The sequence below is a fragment of the Pantherophis guttatus genome, chromosome 4 (assembly GCF_059756535.1).
Source record: "Pantherophis guttatus breed Tessera chromosome 4, ASM5975653v1, whole genome shotgun sequence".
Lineage (NCBI taxonomy): Eukaryota > Metazoa > Chordata > Lepidosauria > Squamata > Colubridae > Pantherophis > Pantherophis guttatus.
This window is the reverse complement of record NC_142066.1, coordinates 118,929,741-118,952,782: the sequence shown is the minus strand read 5'-3', so window position 1 is coordinate 118,952,782 and position 23,042 is coordinate 118,929,741. Positions and strand designations below refer to the sequence as shown.

The 23,042-nt window shown below is 38.9% G+C and overlaps 1 protein-coding gene and 1 long non-coding RNA gene across 3 annotated transcripts in view; one reads left to right on the top strand and one right to left on the bottom strand.

Moving 5' to 3' along the window:
- NPVF (neuropeptide VF precursor) overlaps positions 1-23,042 on the bottom strand; it is a 164,167-nt gene that overhangs the window by 116,508 nt on the left and 24,617 nt on the right. The gene's annotated exons all lie outside the window — the stretch shown is intronic.
- LOC117655064 (uncharacterized) lies at positions 1,146-21,412 on the top strand. The gene is made up of 4 exons (XR_009620921.2): positions 1,146-1,236; positions 1,805-1,968; positions 14,811-14,983; positions 20,360-21,412. It is a non-coding gene; the product is annotated as an uncharacterized LOC117655064 (long non-coding RNA).

Here is a 23,042-nt window from a genome sequence, read left to right as displayed (position 1 = left end):
GTGAGTCACTCTTTCTCAGACCAACTCACTTCATAGAGTTTTGTGTGTGTGGGGGGGGGGGTATAGGATGGAATATTAAGTATGTTCACTGCCTTGATTATTTATAAAAATAATAAAAGTAGGATAATGTTGTAGAGGTTAAATCAATGTACCATAAAACCTTATCTTGATAACAATCTACTATAACAAATGAGACATACTAGCAGTTAACAATAAATGTTTTTATTCACATAAAAATAAAAAGAATATATATTCAAATATTAAATAGTATTTCATTACTTTGCTTAAATATCCTGTCAGATATAGATAGATAGATAGATAGATAGATAGATAGATAGATAGATAGATAGATAGATAGATATAATATCTCTAAGAGATGTTAGTTATGGCTATTCTTCCTCAGAAGAAATAGTCTTGTAAACCATCAGAACTGCATCAGAAATGCCCTTCTAACTGACTTCCAAACTGCCCACAGTTTTCTAACAGAAGAGCTGAACAGAACTCTCCAAACTGCCAACTGCCTTCTGAACTGCCCTTTGGACTGCCTTCTAACTGCCATCTAACTGACATTTAGAACTGCAGAGCTGCCCTCTAACTGACAACTAACTAACTAATAACTGACTTCTAACTGACAATAGTTTTCTGTCAGGAATCTCCTTTTATACTGTCACAGTCACAGTTATGGGAGGGAATATAAAATCCAGGGCGTTTCAAACCCATTTCTGATTGGCTTATTTACTTGTCCATTCCAAATGCCATTAATAGGCACAGCAACTGAGAAATAACTTTTCTCTAACAGATAAAAATAAAGTTAAAGTTAAAAGAGATCTAATTATAATTGAATTGGAGACTAAGCTAGATAGATCGATTATTAAGAGGAACATTTTTTATTCATCTATGGTTTGTATTTTTGATTTTTATTATATTTATTTTTATATTTGTACTTGCTGTTTTTATATTTTCTGTTTTATCTATTGTGTATGCTGCTCTGAATAACTTTTCATCAGATGAGCTGTTGTATACTTTAATCAATCGATCTATCCATTTCTCTCATTCCCTCCATTCCTCCAATGTTGTCAACACTACAAGATAGGCAACAGTGAAAATAATGCATTCTTCCTGCCCCCCCCCCCCCAAACTGCTTCTTTTGGAGTTGGAGAGTGGAAATCTGGAGTATTCTCAGAAGAGTTATCAGGAGGTTAAGATGGTGATTGCAATCATACAATTAAGATCCTGGTATTTATATATATATGTTGAACATTTAAAAGGGGAAGATCTTTAGTAATTGATCACTATTTTTCTCTTTGCCTCCTTCCCCCATGCCATGAAGGTGTTTCTGCGGGGAATCAGTCATAATATGGAAATATTCTGGTTCTAAGATAAGGGGTAATTAAATGGATTTGTCATCAATTTGGTATTAACTTAAATGTTGCAATTTGGTTCCAGGAATTTGAACATAGAACCATATTAAATATAGTTTTGAAGATAAAAATATTAAATCTAATGGAATATTATAGTGCTGCTATACTCTGTTTTTATTTCTATCACCATATATTTATTTTATATTATAAATAGTTTAAAATGCTGAAATTACAAATGAAATGGGTGTAATCTAATACTGATTATTCTTATTGTTGCCTAATTAGGAAGAATTAATGGCTCGAATGGTTAGGATAGCCTAGGAGTTGAAAACCAACATATCTGAAGGGTTTCAGATTATGGAAACATAATTCAATCAAGAAATGGATATTGCATAATATTATGATCATATACTTTATGATCTTTCATTACTGCTTTGTTTCAGAGAAGGAAGGAAGGAAGGAAGGACCAGGCAGTCACAGTTTTTAAAAACGTCAAATGGTGGAACTATCACATAACTTTCGAATAGTTAAAACCCTGTAGGAAAAGCTGCATTCAAAAGGAGCTGTGAAAATGAATTCAGTCCTTAGAAAATTATACCAAAAATAAGTATGTACGAAGGAGAAACACTTTTTTATTATTCTGATTGCTTTGTTCCATAAAGGTTAAATAATATATTCTTTTCTTTTTCCTTTAAACTGCGCTTAAAAAAAAAATCATTGCATTATTATCTGAAGCAAGTTGTATGTGATACAAGAATATTATGTTTTCCATATTATTAACAATGTCACATATGACACCTTTTATTAGTCAAAGTTCTGTTTAAAGAACAGAAAGGATTTCATGGGAAAGCTTATAGTATATGTTACGAAATATCATTGCTGCAATGGGAATCAATAAAAGCAGAGCCAAAAGTATACATATTCATGGATTCATGTATTAGAAATATATGGAATTGTACCGTTAGAAGGTAAAAACCTTCATGGCATCTTCTAGTCAAATCACACATTAATCTTGGCTCTGTCTGATCCCAGGAAACCCCAGGTCACACAAAAAAAGAACCACGCGAGTCTTTCAGCCAAGTCTGACACTTTAAATGAAACTGATAGGAGATTGGCAGACATCTCAATCAAAACCGCTAGAAATCCCCTCAGGACATGGAAATCCTTTATATCCACAAAGACAATGAAATTGGCCAAATGTTACAAGACCATTCAAGTAAATACCAGATAACATAGCTATTAATAAACAAAAAGTTCCCTTCCTCCCTGTAACTTACACCTGCAGTTGCAATGTTAATTAAACAGGAAGCCAGTTGATATGGTAATGAGTGGGAAAATTTAGCAAGTTCAGCAGGGTGCGTAACCACTGAGCATCCTCTTTTGGCCATCCAATTAATTGCAGTTTGCAATAATTCCTGGGATGGGGGCGTTCTACTCCTAGGAGGAGCAAGAGAAAGGTAATTACCTCAAACCTGTAGTCGCAAACAGAGTTTACTCTGTAGCCTACCTTTCAATTGCTATTCTGCATGTTATGTTGCCAAAATAAACTCTGCTCCAACAAATTTTCCCTAGCGTGTTCCTTAGATTCAAACTCAAAACTTTGCTCTAACATATATGTGTGTATTTCTTTATATTGTACAGTGTGTTTATGTAACATGTTAAGTAAAATACAAAATTAGGAACCAATGCTCATATAATAATGTAACATTATGCGTAATGCTTTGCAGGGCAAACATAATCACTGTTCCCTAGAAAACATACTTAGATTTCAATTCAAACAAGTTATTAAGAGTATTGGAATAGAATGCTACATTTGCATTCAGTTATTAGAAGTATATGGGCTCAAGCAGTGAACAATCAATGGGTGGACAGAATAAATAAAGGAAAATCAGAAGAGGAGAAAATTATCTGAAGCAAAGTTAAAGGGTAACTCCAGGGTTTGGGACATGGTCCCACATACTGCTGTCTTTGGCCTCTTTAGCCCAAGAACATTGCCCATCTCCTGCCCTATCTTACGTTTTAAAAGTTTTTGACCTCACATATAAAGTTTGGCACATTCATTGGTTCAAGCTCATGTATAATTTTCAGTTGATAAGGACATTCAGATCCCTTTCCTATGTACTCATGTATCTCCCGTCCTATATTTGCAATTTTTTTAAAAAAATTTGATTTATATGCCGCCCTTCTCCGGAGACTCAGAGCAGCTTACAATGCGTTAAGCAATAGCCTTCATACTTTTGTATATTTATACAAAGTCAGCTTATTGCCCCCACAAACTGGGTCCTCAATTTTACCTACCTTAGAAAGGATGGAAGGCTGAGTCAACCTTAAGCCTGGCGAGATTCGAACCTGCAGTAATTGCAGGCAGCTGGTCTTAATAACAGGGTGCTTTAGACCACTGTACTATCAAGGCTCCTTAATTTAATTTTTTCTTCCCATTTAGTACTTTACATTTATTCTCACTATATTTCCTTGTGTCAATTTCCACCCTCTACTGAAGTCTGTCTTCATGCTTTCAAATTTTCTCTTTTTAAAAATCTTCCTAATCATTGAGCATTTCTCTTCCCATATATAATTGAACTTCTTTATAAAAATTTGTTGATGTGAGGAATTAGGACAATGGTTTGATGATTTGCTCATGCTCTTGTGTTTTTCTGATTTGCTATAAATATATGCACCGATCTTCCCTAGCCCACATATTCCATTCCATTATCACTGAGCTGTTAGCACCTTAATTGCCTCTTACCTTAGGGCTAAGCATGTTAATTCACCGTAGGGCCAAAGACATTGTGGTAGATTGTGGTCTAATATAAAGAGAAGGAATTCAGATCTCTCCTTGATAATATAAGCTGAATACCTGACTGGTAATGCCTAACTGGATGCAAATAGTTAGCATCCCATTCCAGTAGTTTTGTTTAGTTGGCTGAGTTAAATGTAAGTATACATATGGGGCTGGGGATGTTGCTTCTCCTGCAAAATATCATACATAATTTTACATTATTATATAGTAGACTGGGCTCTGATAACAAATAAATCAACTTCTACATCACTGTAGGCAAGACCACCAGCCATCTGTTTGGCTTATATCAGCAATGCAAAGGCTTTCTAAGCAGAATGCTGCTAACTCCTTCTCCAGAGGCCTGTCCTCTGTAGCAGACTGGGGGCAGAGGCAACCACCATATCATAGCATTTTCACCGCACCAGCTGAGATAGTTCATCCCAGTGGCTCCTCTCTGGAGGCAGACAAGAAGGCTACCATGCTGCTTTACAGTGTGTTCAGCTGCTATCAGGATTTATAGAGTAATTGAGGGGAAGGGGATGGTATGACTCCAGGGATTGGTTACAGGGGAGAAGCCTTTCATCTTCAGGTCATCTAACAGCTGTTGGGTGGCTTGTGCAGGATGACATGAGTGATGGTCGAAGCCCAGTGATTGAAAGACAGCACACAACCAAACACAAAGCACAAAATGCCTACAATAATAAACACTAATTGGCAATTTGACCAGACACCAACAGAAACGGATGTTGAACATCAAGAGGAAAAAGAAAAGAACCTGGAAAATAGGCTTTAGGTAGTCATATTGTAAACTGAAGCTGACAAAACAAAAAGTTTAGACAAATTTGCTATTATAATTACTATTATCACTATTATTTTAAACATCTTGGGGGGGGGATATCCACTATAGGAGTTCAAAATGTGCCCAGCTTCAACCCAAATCTATAGTGTGAATTGAGTACAAGGTGCTGTCATTGCTTCAAAGTCAAAACAGAAACTCATATGGTATTCCTCTCCCCTCTAAAAAACAAATAACCCTTGAAATGACTATTAAGAAAAAGGAATATACAGGTAGTCCTCGATTTATGACCACAATTGGGTCCAAAATTTATGTTGCTAAGTGAGAACTTTGTTAAGTGAGTTTTGTCCCATTTTACGATTTTTCTTGCCACATTTATTAAGTGAATCACTGAAGTTGTTAAATTGATAACACGGTTGTTAAATGAATCTGGCTTCCCCATTGACTTTGCATGTCAAAAGGTTGCAAAAGATGGTCACCTGACCCTAGGACACTGCAACCATCATAAATATGAACCAGATGTCAAGCATCCAAATGTAAATCAAGTGACAAGAGGATGTTGCAATGGTCATCAGTGTGAAAAATTGCCATAAGTCACTTTTTTCCAGTGCCATTGTAAACTCTGAATGGTCACCAAATGAACTGTTGTAAGTAGAGGACTACCTGTATTGCATATTCATTATAAGAAGGTAATTTTTTCTTAGCTGAAGGTATTCTATAGTAGCCAATTTTAACCAACTACTTAGAATTAAGTTCACAATCTGAGCAACACAACTGCCAAACCCATGGCTGTGAGCCCCAAAGTTAACAACCTCACCTTGTATTAGTATCCAATGGACTTGGGCAAAAGACTGGGTCATCAGATGATGAGCCCTATCATTATCTTTGGGTGGCTGCAGTTCCTCAACTTATAAACAACTTGTAAGAAATGCTTTTCAAAGGCTGGGAACAGAGATGTTGTCTATGCAAAGCATATATATTATTAGTAAGCGATTATGGTGCCTCTTCTTTGAAAAAGGAAAATAAATAATTGTTTCTAACCAGTTTAATAAAGAATACATATATACTATTTCTTTTCAAATAAGCAGACTGCTAAAGAAAGGGAAGGGAGGAGAAGGGAAGGGAAGGAAGAGGAAGAGAAGGAGAAAAGAAACTCCAATTAAATCTAATTTATGCCAACACAATCCTATAATCTCCTCATATATTTTCATCCAGATTGTACTCCATTCATACATGATTCAGATATTGCCTTGTATATTTCAAATTTCTTGCCTGCCTGTTTTGAGAATTCTCATCAATTCTATTCAACCATGAATTTCCCAATGTTCCCCTTCCTCTCTACCCATTCATTGTTCCTTCCTTTATTTGTCTTTTGTCCCATCTTCATTCACTCTCTTGATATGACCAAATCACTTCAGTGTACAGTACATGTTTTGTATTAGTAGCTAACTTTTGTATTTAATCCTAACTTTAAATATTAAACTAACTTTAATATTTAATTATCCATTCTTGACCCCCCCACACACCTACTTCTTAAGTAATGAATTCCCATTGTATTCAACTTAATTGTTTGTTTTCCAAATAGATTCTAACTTCTGAATAACAAACATCCATTATACAAAAAAATTTTGTTTCAACAATTCAATTTCTTACAATAGACCAAATGCTATTCACTATCTACCTGCATTTGTACATCTTAATTGATCTATATCCATTTTTCCATCTTTGGAAAACATTCTATCAAATTTATGTATCAAATTCAACTACCATATAGTACTTCCTTTAATTGTTTGCTTTTATGTATAATTTGCAATCATTCACTCAATTTTTCCTATCAAAGTCTTGGTCTTTGATACACAAATCTTTAGAACCATGTTCTTTGTAGGATCATATAATCTCTCTAATTGCAACGGAGGAGCCTGAGTGGTGTAGGAGGCTAATGCCTACGCCTCCTACTAAGGCAGCATTTAACATCCAGCTGCCTGCAATTACTGTGAGTTCAATTCTCACCAGGCTCAAGGTTGACTCAGCCTTCCATCCTTTCTAAGGTGGGTAAAATGAGGACCCGGTTTGTGGGGGCAATAAGCTGACTTTGTATAAAATATACAAAAGTATGAAGGCTATTGCTTAACGCATTGTAAGCCACCCTGAGTCTCCGGAGAAGGGCGACATATAAAAATAAAAAAATAATTAAAAAAAATTCAGTTTTCAACTAGCAACATGGCATCACACATGCCCCTAGTTAACATTTCACTGCAGTAATTTCTTATATATGTCTGATATGTTCCAATGTTTCATTGAAATGCTATTGAGGGAAGCAACTACTTTCCTGTGAATATTACATTCTGTATAAATGAAAACCAGTAACGGTACCCACTCATTTGACAATGCATTCAGTCTATATTCTTCATCTCATCTTTGATCTTTTGCAACATGTAATAAAGAGTTTTTGCAAATCCAATGCATGCTACTAAGTGCCAAGGGCATATAGTCCCTTAAACCACATTGACTACTGTAATGATGTCTTCACCCACCAATGCAAAGATTTGCATTTTTGCATTGTGTTTGCAATGATTTAGAACAGTGGCTCCCAACCTTTTGGGCACCAGAGCGCTGGTTTGGTGGAGAGAGGTTATTCCATGGACCAGAAGGGACATGGTTTCACATGCTGTCTGCATCCTGTGGATGGGGCTTCACTTGTTTGTGTGGCCCAGTTGCCAGCATGCTGAGGCCTGGTGCTTATCCAAGGACCAGTCACCAGGGGTTAAGGACCCCTGATTAAGAAAGTGGGGAAACTTTGGAACTCTTAAGTTTGATGTTTTGACTAGTGCCTAGTTGACCTTAATCTAAAGCTAGCTTTGTTTGATGCTACTATTTGGGCCATTTTGTTTGGTTCTAATAAAGGTTATATACAAATATGCTTCTAAATAATTTAATCTGCCCATCATCATGCCATTTGCCTTACAGAAAAATGGTATGTTAATCAATTTTAGTGATTAGATATATGGAATCACACACACGGTGGCTAGGGTTGAATTATTAAGAACACCACAGTGTTTCCATTCTCAGGAAAGAAAATACAAATCTTAACCCACTGGTACCATCGAATACATTTTTGCTTAACCCAATTACAGGGGAAATGCAATGTCATACACAGGAATCCTGGAATAATGAAAAGCAGTAACTGAGGACCTCCCTTTGAGCAAGGGGGGCATTTGCATGTTCCCAGAATGCTATGGAGCTTCCAGAAGCCTTCCCACATTGATGTATTTTATTGGTTTATTGCTGCTTTAGAGGAAACAGCTTAGATATAACACACAAGCACTACATATTCCTGAAATAGGACAGTGAGGAATATGTTGCAAAAATATATGCAACCACATTTTTCTATACTACTTCATCAACACATATAGGTCAGAATGCATCTTTTCATCAGTAACCTGGATTCAAAAGATGCATTGAAGAATCATATATTATGCAAAAAATAGAAAAGTATTCAAGTATTTGCTGTATGAAACTGTAAATTAGCTGATCAAAACATGGACATTTATGGAAGACTACTGCTCAATCATGTCTGCTTCTTCTAAATGACTGGCTATTGTTTTCTCTTTCAGTAGCCTTATCCCGATTTATCCTTAACTATTTCTTACTGGAGTTGAATTTCAAGGCCTAGTAAAGGCCTGCTAAAAACATCAGAATTTTTTTGATACTTCCAAATAACTTTCATCTTTTTTCATACACAGCTTTAAGAGGTCCTCATTGTTTTCCTAAAGATAGATTCTTTCAACGTTTGTTGTCAATATGCTTCTTTAAAGAATATTGTGGCATTACTTTTCTGATTTGTACACATTTATCAAGCTAGCAAAGGTTAACGATACAGTTTTATTCACATATATTTCTTTTTTATTTCATTCTTTGACAAAGTGATTAAATTAGCAGACCAGTGAAATGCTTTGAACAAACCAGTAGTATTCTTAGACTTCTGCAAGGCATTTGCAAAGTAGACCACAACCTACTTCTTGGTAAACTAAAAAATATGTGGGATAGACTGCATCACCACTAGATGGATTTATAATTGGCTGACAAACTCTACTCAGCAAGTAGCCTTAATGGTACTACATATACATTGAGGGGAGTAAGCAGTGGGATACCGAAAGGTTTCATCTTAGGCCTGATACTCTTCAATATCTTCATAAATGACTTAAATGATAGAATAGAAGGGGAATTCATCAAATCTGCAGATGACATTAAGCTTGCAGGAATTGCCAACACCCCAGAAGACAAGCTTGGGATCTAAAAAGATCTTGACAGACTTGAATAATGGGCCCTATTCAACAAAATTAAATTTAATGCGGAGGAAAGTATGGTTTTACACCGAAATAGGAAAAACCAAAGCTACAAGTACAGATTAGGTGAAACCTGGCTCAAAAACAGTAATGATGAGAGGGACCTTGGTGTCCTAGTGGACAATCATTAAAATATGAGGCAACAGTATGAGCCAGCAGCCAAAAAAATCTAATACAATCCTTGATTGCATAAAGAGATATACAGAATCAAAATCAAGTGAAGTATTAGTACTATATGATATATAAAGCCTTAGTAAGACCACACCTGGAATACTGCATCCAGTTTTGGTCACCACATTACAAAATATATATATATATTGAAACTTTGGAAAAAGTGCAAAGAATAGTAACTAAGATGATTAAAGGCTCGGAGACTAGAACATATGAAGAACAGTTGCAAGATTTGTTTTGGCTAATTTAGAGAAAAGAAGGGCTAGGGGGGATGTGATAGCAGTATTCCAGTACTTTTTTTAAAAAAAATAAGTTTTATTTAAAAAAAAAAACTTTCATCATACATATCTTATGAACAGAGTGTTGACCAGGTCACATCTTATACATAATCAAAATCATCATTATAATACTTCTTAATCTTCCCATTTTTTCCAATATTCATCTCTTTTGGGTAATCCTTTATCCCAAATTTATCATTTTTCTCCATATCTTATTATTTCAACTTCTGCCAGATTAATTTTCCCCCCATTATTTTTTATCATTTTCAATTTTATATTTGAATAACATCATTTTGCACCTTATATTTCTTCTCAATTACAATTGCTCCAGTTGTTTACCATCTTTCTTCATTTCCGGGAAGGGTCTCTCTAATTCATTAACAATAATACATTTTTCTCATTCATTAACTGTTATGTATTGATACTTTTGAGCGGGAGTTTCAAACCTGCCTACGTTTCTGATTGGCTGACAGTCTCTCCAGGATTGTATATAAGGAGGACTGCAGCCTCTGAGTTTTTGCTGAAGTCTCACTGTAAATTAAAGAGCTGTTGTCACTTGCTTGGTTGTGCCTCTCGTTATTCCCGAACCACTTCATTGGCGACGAAGGTGGGATAGAGGTCACAACAAGCGAACCAGTGAGACCACGAGCTTCAGCTAGGCGACGAGGCGAACCACAGGAGGCATACCGAACATGTCTGCCTACGTTCCGCCCAAGCCTTTTGATCCGACCTGTGAAAAATGGGTCTCGTACCTGACGAGGTTCGAATGCTCGCTCGAAGCCAGCGACATGCAAGGGCTCTCCGCTAATCGGAAGAGGGCCCTCTTCCTAAGCCACTGCGGACCGGACGTGTTCGAGATGGCAGAGTCACTATGCGAGCCAACGCCGGTCCAGACCGTTTCCTGGGACACCCTGATGGCCACGCTCCGGGCTCACTATGCTCCCGTGCCCTCCAAGTTCGTGCAACGATACCAACTCAGACAGCGCGTACAGCGAGAGGGAGAACCGGTCAGCGCATACATGGCCAGCCTGAGAAAAGCCGCAACCCATTGCGACTATAGAGACTTGGACGATGCGTTGCTTGAGCAACTCATCTGTGGTGTCCGGGACATTAGGCTGCAACGGCGCTTGCTCGCCAAGCCTGATTTAACGCTTGCTGGAGCTCTAGACGAGGCCAGGGCTCATGAAGCCTCCACAAAAGCCGCAGAGACGCTGCAGCGTCCGCTGACCAGCAAAGACAACCCCAAGTCTGCCCCGGTGCACAGAGAAGACGCCGGATCCAGCTCGGAGTCCGAGTCGGATGAAGACGTTTTCCGAACAGAGCACCAGAGAAAAGACACTGGCAGCCCCCGGCGAAGCTGTCCCAGCTGTGGAGGGCACCATGACAGACTGTCCTGCAAATATAGGGAGGCTATTTGCAGGCGTTGCGAGAAAAAAGGGCACTTGGCGCGAGTCTGCAGAGCCATTCTGCCCAGAAAACACCAACCACGTGAGCGCCGCAGCCAACCAGAATCAACGTGCCCGAAACAACCAACGAGAGAAGGCGGCGCGAAAAAACGGCGCGAATTTGAACCTCGAGATGGCCGCAGCATTCACATAGACCAGGCCAGCGCGGAAGTTGAGGACAAAGTCAGCACGGTGGTCGAAATCAACGGCAAGCCATGCTCAATGGAGATCGACACCGGATCGGCTCTCTCCATAATGTCTTGGGCGACCCTAAAGACCCTCCTGCCGTCGTTCCGGAAGGACCAGCTCTCCAAACAGAGACTGCGCATCCTAGACTACCAGGGGAACCGAGTCCCCCTCGAAGGCGTGGGCACGTTCCGAGTCACCTACGGAGACTACGAAAGAGACCTGCCACTGACCATCGTCACGAAGCAGCTTCCCAGCCTTCTCGGCATGGGGTGGTTCCGAGCCCTCGGCATGGGTTTCACCGGCGTCCACCAGATGCTCAAGTCATCGTTAAAAGACAGTCTCCTGACCGAGTTCCAGGACGTTTTCGGGGACACGTTGGGCAAGTATGTGGGGACCCCTATCTCCCTTAACTTAGACCCCAACGTAGCCCAAATAAGACTCAAGGCCAGACGAGTGCCTTTCGCATTGAAACCAAAGATCGATGCGGAACTGGACAAACTGATTAAACAAGGGGTGTTGGTTCCCGTCGACCATGCAAAGTGGGAAACCCCTATAGTGACCCCAGTTAAGTCTGACGGCTCAATTAGAATCTGCGCCGACTACAAGTGCACGATCAACAAGGCTTTGCAGCCGAGCGCCTATCCGGTGCCGATCGTGCATCATCTACTACACTCCCTGGGGCCCGGAAAATTTTTTGCCAAATTAGACCTGGCTCAGGCCTATCAACAATTACCAGTTGATGATGCCACGGCAGAGGCACAAACGATTGTTACTCATAGAGGTGCATTCAAATGCACCAGGCTCCAGTTTGGGGTGAGCGTCGCACCCGGCCTGTTTCAAAGCACCATGGAGCGCCTGCTGCAAGGGCTTCCCGGAGTGGTGCCCTATTTTGATGACGTTCTAGTCAGCGCTCAGGACGAACGTCAGTTAGGGGATAGAGTAAGGAACGTCCTTTCTAGATTTAGGGAAGCAGGACTAAGGCTAAAAAAAAAATAAATGTATGATCGCTGTCCCCTCCGTTGAATTTTTGGGGTACAGGGTGGATGGCACAGGCATCCACCCTACCGAAAGCAAGGTGAGAGCAATTAAGAGCGCACCTGCCCCCAAGACCAAAGCTGAGCTCCAAGCCTTCCTTGGACTGCTCAATTTTTACTCAATGTTCCTAAAAGACAAAGCTACCGTCGCAGATCCCCTACACAAACTATTGGCGAAGAATGTACCATGGGTCTGGGGGAAACCACAAGCAGCCGCTTTCGAGGCAGTTAAGAGACTTCTATCAGAAGACAGTTTCCTAATCCAATACAACGCAGCGCTACCGCTTGTATTGGTTTGTGACGCCTCCCCCGTAGGAGTTGGTACCGTCCTGGGCCATAGACTGCCGAACGGCCTAGAGGCGCCCATTGCGTTTTACTCTCGCACCCTGTCAAGCGCAGAGCGGAACTATAGCCAATTGGACAGAGAGGCTCTGGCTGCAATTGCGGGGGTTAAAAAGTTCCACGAATATCTCTTTGGCCGGCAATTCGAACTTGTGACTGATCACCGGCCCTTGCTAGGACTTTTGGCAGGCGACAGGCCCACCCCCGCTGCCCTGTCCCCACGTTTGACTAGATGGGCTATTTTTCTTTCGGCCTATTCGTACCAACTTGTACATCGACCTGGATGGACCCTGGGTCACGCGGATGCCCTCAGCCGCTGTCCCCTACCTGACTTACTGACCAATCCAACACCTGAGGCCTCCGTCCTTCTACTGGACACATTAACTTTGGGACCTATTTCCTCTGCCGAAGTGGCTAAAGCCTCAGCCAGGGACCCAATCATTCGCACTGTGATGGGGTGGGTGCTGAAAGGGTGGCCGGTCAAGGTGGACGGGGGGGACTATCAAGGTTTTGTAAACAAACGAAACGAACTGTTTACGCAAGGGGGTTGTTTATTGTGGGGTGATCGGGTGGTAGTGCCAACAAAACTGCGAACGAGGGTCTTGGAATTGTTGCACGAAGGGCATCCGGGCATTGTCAGAATGAAAAGTTTAGCCCGCAGTTACGTTTGGTGGCCCAACATGGACCAAGTTATCTCTGAGTGGGTGGGGAAGTGCAGACCCTGCCAGGAGTCCCGCCCCGATCCCCCGGTAGCGCCCATCCGGGAGAAACCAAAAGGGCCATGGGGGAGGATCCATATTGATTTTGCTGGCCCCTTCCACGGGCAAACGTTTTTAATTGTAGTAGATGCCTTTTCGAAATGGCTCGAAATCATTTTAATGCTCTCTACCACAGCCGAGGCTGTTATTAAGGCCCTTCGCAAGCTGTTCGCCACACATGGCCTACCGGATACCCTAGTATCTGACAACGGCCCTCAGTTCACAGCAATCCTGTTCGAGGGATACTTGGCCGGACTGGGCATCCGCCATGCCCTATCGGCCCCGTTCCACCCGGCTTCTAACGGATTGGCCGAACGTTTTGTAAGAACGGCCAAAGAGGCCCTATCCAGACTAGATAACGGGGACTGGCAGGCCAGGATAGATCAATTCTTAGCTGTCCAGCATGCCACACCATGCACAGCCACAGGGAGAAGCCCAGCAGAGCTCCTCATGGGCAGGAAGCTCCGATGCGTGTTAGATAGGCTTCATCCCAACTATTCGCACGAAAACTTCAAGGGGGAGACCTCCGGACTAAGACAGTTTCAGGTTGGGTCCCCGGTGTTCGCTCGCAACTATGCCAGCGGACCTCTATGGGTTGCAGGAACCATAGTGGGCATAACGGGCCCGAAATCCTATACGGTAGACGTGGGGGTAGACAGACTCTGGAAGCGCCACATAGACCAGCTGAGAAAAAGGGTAGTCGGCGAAGCAAACATAAATTTAGACATATCCGAGCCTAACTATAACAACTTTCCCAAAACAGCTAACTCAAGCCCGGGTTCGCGAGAATACTTAGCTGACAAGCCCTGGTTCCAGCGCCGCCCCAGCGAGTCGCCACTCCCAACCGGGGATAACCACGCCCCGGACAAAATCCAGGAGGTTCCATTGGCGGAGCCGGGAGAGACAGAAAGTCCCTCCGACCAGCTCGACGCCCCACCAAACACTGAACTGCGCAGGTCAACTAGGACGAGAACTCGCCCTGGGCACCTGTGAGATTTTATGTGTACTTATGTAAATTTTTGAATGTCAGTGCCTTCTGGGAAGGGAGGGGTGTTATGTATTGATACTTTTGAGCGGGAGTTTCAAACCTGCCTACGTTTCTGATTGGCTGACAGTCTCTCCAGGATTGTATATAAGGAGGACTGCAGCCTCTGAGTTTTTGCTGAAGTCTCACTGTAAATTAAAGAGCTGTTGTCACTTGCTTGGTTGTGCCTCTCGTTATTCCCGAACCACTTCATTAACAATAATACATTCATCTTAATTTATTTTATTATCAAAATTAATAATATTATTAAATTACTTATATTTCAGTATTTGAGAGACTGCTACAAAGAGGAGAGGATCAACTTATTTCCCAAACATCAGAGGACAGGACAAGATACAATGGATGAAAACTAATGAAGGAAAGAAACTACCTGGAATTAAGGAAAAAATTCCTAACAGTGAGAGCAATAAACCAGTGGAACAGCTTGCCTTCAGAAGTTGTAAGTGCTTAATCACTGGAGTTTTATAAGAAGAGACAGGACAGTCACTTGTCTGAAATGGTATAGGGTCTCCTGCTTGAGCAGGGGATTGAACTAGAAGCCCTCCAAGGTCCCTTCCAGTTCTATTCTGATTGTTTTCTTTGTAGAAGACTGAATGGATGTTATTCTTGTAATTCCTCAAAATATTTTTCTTCAAGATACCTAATATTAGGATTATTTGATCTGGATACTGCAGGTCCGTTTGAATCTTAATGATAACATTCAGGGCTTTACTGTACCTCTGGAGCCTCTCCCCTCCTGCCAATAAATATCAAACAGGTTTACAGTGACAGAGCCAAGGTTGACTAGAGTTTCAGTGTTGCTCACCATAATTTCCTTCAATCAAATTCCATGCAATGGATATCAGAAACAATTGTAATCCTGGGTATTTCATATTGTTGCCATTCTTCACTAAACCATCATTATTCACTAAACCATCATTCAAGTCACAGTTTGCGAAATAAGAATGGACTAAGAGTCCATTTTTTTTAAACTTTGCATCTAAGTTTGGTTAAGTGAGAATTTTTTAATAAAATTTTTTCCTTAAAATGTATTCTGGCTTGCACTTCTCCAAACAAAGGTATTTGTGTGTGCAGTTACGTCTAATATACACAAAGATTGCTAATAATTTTCCTTTACAGAATACATTTTCTATGGTATTTTCATATCTGTATTCTCCCCAATACATTTTTATTGCTGGCTCTAATCTATTTACTAGTCAGAATGTGCAAAATTCAGCAAATAAGCATTCAAGTGGAAATTCTTTCCTCCCCTAGTTTTAGATGCACATTTGTATGAATATGACGAATTTTAAGAGGAAATATTTTTCTCCATAAGGACTGTTCTTTTTCTAAGGAGTTATGAAGATTGTATCAATGAAGAGAAATATACAGGTAGTTCTCCATTTACGACTGTCATGGAGCTTGCCCATTATGTTAAGTTGTGACAGTCATACAGCGGAACACCACAGATCCATTTTTTGCAGCCATCGTTAAGCAAACACCACAGTTGGTAAACAAATCTATTATTCACTATAGGTGTTTTTACTGAAAACTGGAAGTAAACATCAGTTTTCAGCAAACATGTTACAAAGCATAGTCAAATAATTATAGGATGCTACAAATAATCAAAAATGTGAGCTGGCTGTTAAGTGTCTGAAATATGACTGTGTGACTTGGGGGGGCGTGATTAGAACTTTGGAACATGATTGTATGTATCCTTTGGTGGTGGTGGCTCTTCATAAGCTTGAATAGTCACTAACTAGTTGTAAATCAAGGCCTACCTGTGTCCCTCAGAACCTATAATTCAAGGCAAATTTCTTGTTCTTCTTTCCATTCCACTGAGATGTGCTCATTTCTGGGAATGAGAAGAATCAAATTCTGGTAAAAATTTGTATAAATAAGTCATTTATAAATTAATTAATGTATATATTTTACATGTTAAGTAAAATGTTACAAATATGTATCTATTCTGCCCGCTTCCCCTACCAGCTTTTTTACCAAGGAGATCTTTTGCAGTGAATGATGCAAATTCTCATGCATGTTTGAACTAATGATAAGGAACATTACTGTCACTCAGGTAAATTTATAACATCATTGCATCTGAAATGAAATGTGAATTATTCTAGGATACTTGCACATACCCAGGCAGGTAGCCTGTGGCATCCATTCTAACAACTAGAGATGTAGCCCAGGGCTGGGTGTGATTGCATGGGAAAATAAACTCTTTTTCAATTTCTCAAGATACAAACCAAATGCTTCACAAATTGGTCATGTTCCATTTAACTCATATTAATCTGCATTGTATCTCCTAAGGGCAGAAAATGGTCCATTTTCTTTCTTTCTTTTTTTCCATATAATTTGTTTCGGTTTGTTTTATTTTTGATAAAACATATTCAAAAGTGGGTATGAAATTATAATAAAAGGAAACACCCCCTCACCCACAGAAAAATGTTATTCATTTAATCAGCTACTAGCTTAACTGAAGCAACTTTTTTTCTCACCATATCCAATACAATGTGTATTTGTAGAGCAAAATTTTTATCTAAATGCAGTATATTTCTTAAAGGCCAAACAAATTTATCTCATGTAATTAGTATAAGGATTTCTGAACATTTAGTTTCAGGATTTTTTTTAAATCAAATGGTGAACACCTTTTTAAAATAAAAGATTAAGGAAAATTTATTATTTGTCCTCACCTAGTATTCAGATTTTTGGACTATCAGAACAGAACAGAATAACAGAGCTGGAAGGGACCTTGGAGGTCTTCTAGTCCAACCCTCTGCTTAGGCAGGAAACCTTACCCCACTTCAGACAAATGGTTATTCAATCTCTTCTTAAAAACTTAAAAAGAGAGAGTGCTTGTGTTCTGTTACCATGGAAATCTTCCATGGCTGTTTTATGTTGGGACTCCAAAACTGAGGGGACTTATTCTGCCAAATATATGTACGGAAAAGTTGTGAATCTCTAGAATTCTAGAAATATACTTTCTTTGGACTTTAGCACATCCAACTGAATAGCTTGCTCAATTAATGTAGAAGAAAAGGGAACTAGGTTGTAAGTAACTTTGCAGAGGCCATCGTAACTCTGAACGGTTGCTAAATGACTGACCATTAAGTAAGAACTGCCTGTATTGTCTGTGGGCTACCAAATCTATAAAAGGTCACTTTAGTGAGATGCTTCATGTTGTTGTAGAGAAGCATTGCTTGCTACATAAAAGCTTAATGGTGGTAGTATCTATCTTATTGAGATGTTTTACTTTGTTCTGAAACCACTTCTGGCTACTAAAAGTGGAAGTGTATTAAAGCAATGTGAAGCAAAGCACTACAGAGACTACACAGACTTTGCTTCATTTTTTAGATGAGAAGCAGCTTCAAAGGGATATTTCCTCAAAGTGTTGTCCAAACAAAAGAACCTTTCAGAATTTCCCATAGCCTTAGGGGTTGGTGTTAGTCAAAAAACAAAACAAAACAAAACAAAAAAAACAAAACAAAAACACACACACACACACACAGGAAAAAATGCTCTCAAACTGCCTTTTTCTAGTCCTATAAAATATTTGAAATGAAAACAGGAAACAGTCTACAAAGATTAGTGGTGGCAACCAGGACAAAAGCTATATATTTAAATAAAGGAGATATAGTTGATTCTCCAGTCATGTAGTTCACAGTTTTACTTTCAGTAACATTCACCTTTACAATCCGATTATAGATTTGAAGGATTTCTGATAGACTGCATCCAAAACTTTTAAGAATGATGTGGCTATAGATGATACTGTGAATAAAAAAATAGCCAGTGATATATTATTCTTTAAGTAATCTTAATGACAAGCTAAGACAGATATCACAGGTTCTAAGAAAATGATTTCACCAATCATTCTTTGGAGACTACCTAGAAGTCTTCCTTATAAATGAGAACAGACATTAAGCACAACAGACTTCTAAGCAAACAGTGCTGTTTCTTTGAGCTTTGCTCATGGTACAGCCCAGCCTCATCTGTGTTTTTGAAGTGAAATATTGTAAGATTGCTAATCAATATGAAGAGTGACAGGATCATTTGTCAAAGACAAGTCAGCATGGCAGCTGTTGTTGTCAGTCTCCCTTTTCTGTTTTCCAAAAAGCTGGGGAGAGACCTGATTATTGGCCTTAGGTATGGCCATTCAAGCATTCTAGCCAGGCAATTCACTGTTGCATGAGAAAATAGTTACTATCCCTCTGCTTTTTGCTAATATTCCTTGTGGTTAGCAGAAGTTGAAGGGAATAAGCTGCCAAGAGACTGGAAGGAAGTATATAGTTTCAAACAATGGGATGTCAAAGACATGAGACACACTGCAAGAGACCAGATAATCTTTGAGAGATAAGAAACCTATTGACCTATAAACAGTAGATGACTGTTGTGTATGTGTTACCACTGGGTGGTAGATACTCTTGGATGGTCTTCTTGCTAGAAAGCCAGAATTTCCAAAAGCTCCAGCAGATTGTAATGAACACGTCCTTCTGCTCTAGTCACTAACCAGAAAAGCAACAGATCATTCTTTTAAAAAAACCTCCCACAGACGATAAATAAATATGACTATGAAATATTCTACCTACCACAATTTTTTATAATGGCAATGCTCCAACATATAGGAGCACAGGAACGAAAGTATTGCATTGAGCTTCAGAGCTGTTGTGGAAATGAATGTAATTAGCCACTCTAGTTCAGTATTTAGTGCAAATAAGTAGACGTGATTGTTAAAAACAAAAGAAAAAAAGGATGAAAGAAGGATAAGTCACAGAGAAGTTAGTGAATGGAATTGGGGAAAAGTAACACCCATACCATAAGGAGTTTTAAAAGGTAGCAGATGTGAAATGACAAAAGGTGAAGGAAGATTATCACAGGAGATATATGAAGATTTTCCTTAAACCAAGAAGTAATACAAGAATTGAAGAATTTAAAAGTTATATATGAAATTGTGCAGTATTGTTCAGTTGTTATCATTTTTAAAATATGCATGTTTCTTCTGATATTTAAATTAAATTTAGGATGTAACTTTTTTTTAATAAAGTTGCGGGTACAACTTAATAGTGGTGCAGTAGACATTTGTGGTATCAAATTTCTTACTCCTAGACCAGTAAGCATCTTCCATCTTAAAGATGCTAGTAAAATCTATTATGCCTGTATCAATCAGGAATTACAATTCTGTACAAGGTAACTGCCTCTTTTTCTTTTTCAAGAAGTGGATGCTGATTTTGCCAGGGCTCTTCCCATATATGCATACCTGCAGAAGATCTACTTCCATTTCCGCTTCTACTTAAGAACCAAACAAGTCTGGATAATCTTTAAAAATATGTTAGTAATATATATAAAAACCTCTTCTCAAAATGTGGTCATTTGGTATGAGTACCTAAGTTTAAAATTGTAAAACTCAGTTGTCCAAAATGCAACAGTGGCAATACAAATGTAAAAATTTAATTGGAAAAGTTTGAGCAATACAATGTTGTCTTTGAATCATTTCCTTCCCTGTTGTCTTTAAACATTTCCTTTCCTGTTTAATAAAGACAGGAACAAATGACAATTAAAAACTCAGCACAAACCTGTTGGTATTTTTTCTTCCTGTCCTCATGATGGGAGGGAAGCATGCTGTTTTTGAAAATTGCTGCATCCAAAGCATACCTTTTACAAGATCAGTGGAGAAGCTGCCCTTACACAAGGGTAGCTGCAGCTGGAAGTGGTTATCTTCACCAATCTGCCAGGGACCAAAGAGAAAATCATTGCAAACCTTTTCAACTATTTTTTTTCTGTTGTTGTCCTTACCTTCCTCCAAGGGTATTACTTACTTTGGGTTTTTTTCCCCCAGAGCTTCGTATACCTTTGACTGAAGATTAGTATACTCGTCCTATCTGGAATGGTTATCCTCATCCATCAAGCACATAAGGACACAAATGGAGCAGTCAAGGAGGAAGGGGACATCCAGCCATCTGATTCAACTAGATCAGCTGAATCAACCCAGATGTTGCAGCCAATTTTTCCTGGGTCAGAATGTTGTGTGAATAATCATTTGAATTGATGTAATTTTACTGTCGTAATTTATATCTCGTCCTTTGTTTAATTTATTATTATTACTTGTTTTAACTTTCTGAAACTTCCCTATATTCATTTTCAAATCATGAGGTATGAAAATAGAGAGAAGAAATTCCAACAATTCCTTTCAAATATGGAAATCTTGGCTTTTAAGACTGTCCTTAGAAGAAACAAGAACATTTTGGTTTTGCAATATTGTGCAATAAGATGATTTTTGGTACTAAATTTTGTCTGATTCATAACTGCAACAATGCAAGGAAGCAGATCAATCTGAATTTTCCCATTGTTCATTCTCCACTCAATTCCAAATGGCAGTTTGAGATATTATTGAAAAAGTAATCTTCATCTAAGATTTGGAGATTCTCCAAATGATATACCCATGATATACCTATCATTCATGGAATGAATCTCAGTTATATTCTTAAGTTTACAATTTTATTTATTTGCTTTTGAAATTATATTTAATGACATTGTCTGTTCATTGTGTTTTATTTGTGTCTTCAAGAACAAAGGGACACATGCAAAATATCAATTATTACATCACAGTAGGTATCATTAGACAAGACTATAATGGGCAAGTGTAGGACTGGTGTCACTGATATAGTTTTATAGCTACTTAGCTGCAAACTAATGCCCAACACAAGGTGGAAGTGAACATTAACAATGATCTTCAATCTCAATTCTTTCTTTGTTTTACATTTTAGTTTAATGTAAGCAGCATCAGAAGAAATCCTGAGAGCAAAAAATTTAAATTAGTTACTTGTACAGCCATAAAATGCCTAATTTATTTTTGACAAGATAATGTGCATTATAAACCATTTACAACAAATTATATAATGGATTTTGATCTCTAATGTTATCTAATATTCAAATGAAGTCATCATTTCATCATCTAATTTTAAATCTGCTTCCGAAAATAAGGAAAATCCTGCTTGGCAAACATATTTTCCTTCCCATTTGTTAATATGGATATATTTTAAGTTTTTACCAATATATTCTGTGAAAATAGCTAATAGGAATGCAGTTAAACATCTTGAAAGATCATTGCAGAGGTTATGGGAAATAAACCTACAAGAGTCTTTCTGAATCTGAGGCCTACATCAAACATCACAAGCAATAGAAAGTTCTCTGTGTAAATTTAGCCTGTAGCTACTGGGCCACTTCCCAAAGTGCTCCAGGTTACATTTTAATCCAAAGGCAGAACATTCTCATTGTTTAAATTGATTATCGGTCAGAAGGGCTATTCTTGGGTTCACTTACATTCCACATTAACCATGGCCTGCTATTCAAAATCTTGACTTGACCTTTGCAGAATAGCGGGAAGCGGACAGAGAACAAACATAATCATAGAATAATGTAGGAATAAAAGTATATGAAATAAAAACCCAGTGAAACATTTTAATAACAATAGAAAGGGTTTAATAAAAAAAATCTGGACTTTAAATGAATGAAAATACATGTATTTAATTATGGACTCAATTCAAGAAAGGAAAATAACTCTAAACATCTTTCCTTACTGGAAGATAGAAACAAACTAACTGCTTACTTTTGGTTAGACTTGAAGAAACACAAATGTAACTTAGATTCTCAGAGGAATTCAAGCTCATATATACCGTATTTTCCGGCGTATAAGACGACTGGGCGTATAAGACGACCCCCGAATTTTCCTGTTAAAATATAGAGTTTGGGCTATACTCACCGTATAAGACTACCCCTCTTCCAACGCACACCAAATAAAAATTAAAAAAACATCAACTGGCTCACCCACAATGTAAAAGCAGCTGTGCTAGACCCAAAATGGCCCCTGAAACAAGTAGGAACCTCACACAGCCACAAAAAGCCTCCCAAAAAAACAACTTTCACACTTTACACACACACACAACACAACACAACACAACACAACTGGCTCACCCACAATGTAAAAGCAGCTGTGCTAGACCCAAAATGGCCCCTGCAACAAGCAGGAACCTCACACAGCCACAAAAAGCCCAAAAACCCAACTTTCACACTTTACACATACAAAATTCCACATACAGCTTTGTGAGATTTTGTGTGTTTGTGTAGTTAGAGTGAAACACTATAGAAACACACAATCTCAGAAAGCTGCACAAATATTTTATTTTATTTTTATTTTTATATGAAAGCTAAATTTAAAACTTCCTAAACTTTAAATGGCTAGGTCTAAAAAAGAACAACTAAAAAAAACCCCAATTAACTATTTTTTTTAAAGATCCCAAAGGGGAAAAAAACTTACCCAATAGAACAGGGGTCTCCAACCTTGGCAACTTTGAGACTTGTAGACTTCAACTCCCAGAATTCCTCAGCCAGCTTTGTTTTGCTGGCTGAGGAATTCTGGGAGTTGAAGTCCACAACTCCCTGCTTGCTTGATTGCAGGCAGGGAGTTGCTTGCTGATGGAATGGATTCAGGCAAGTGAAGCAAGCGAAGCAAGGCAAGCAGC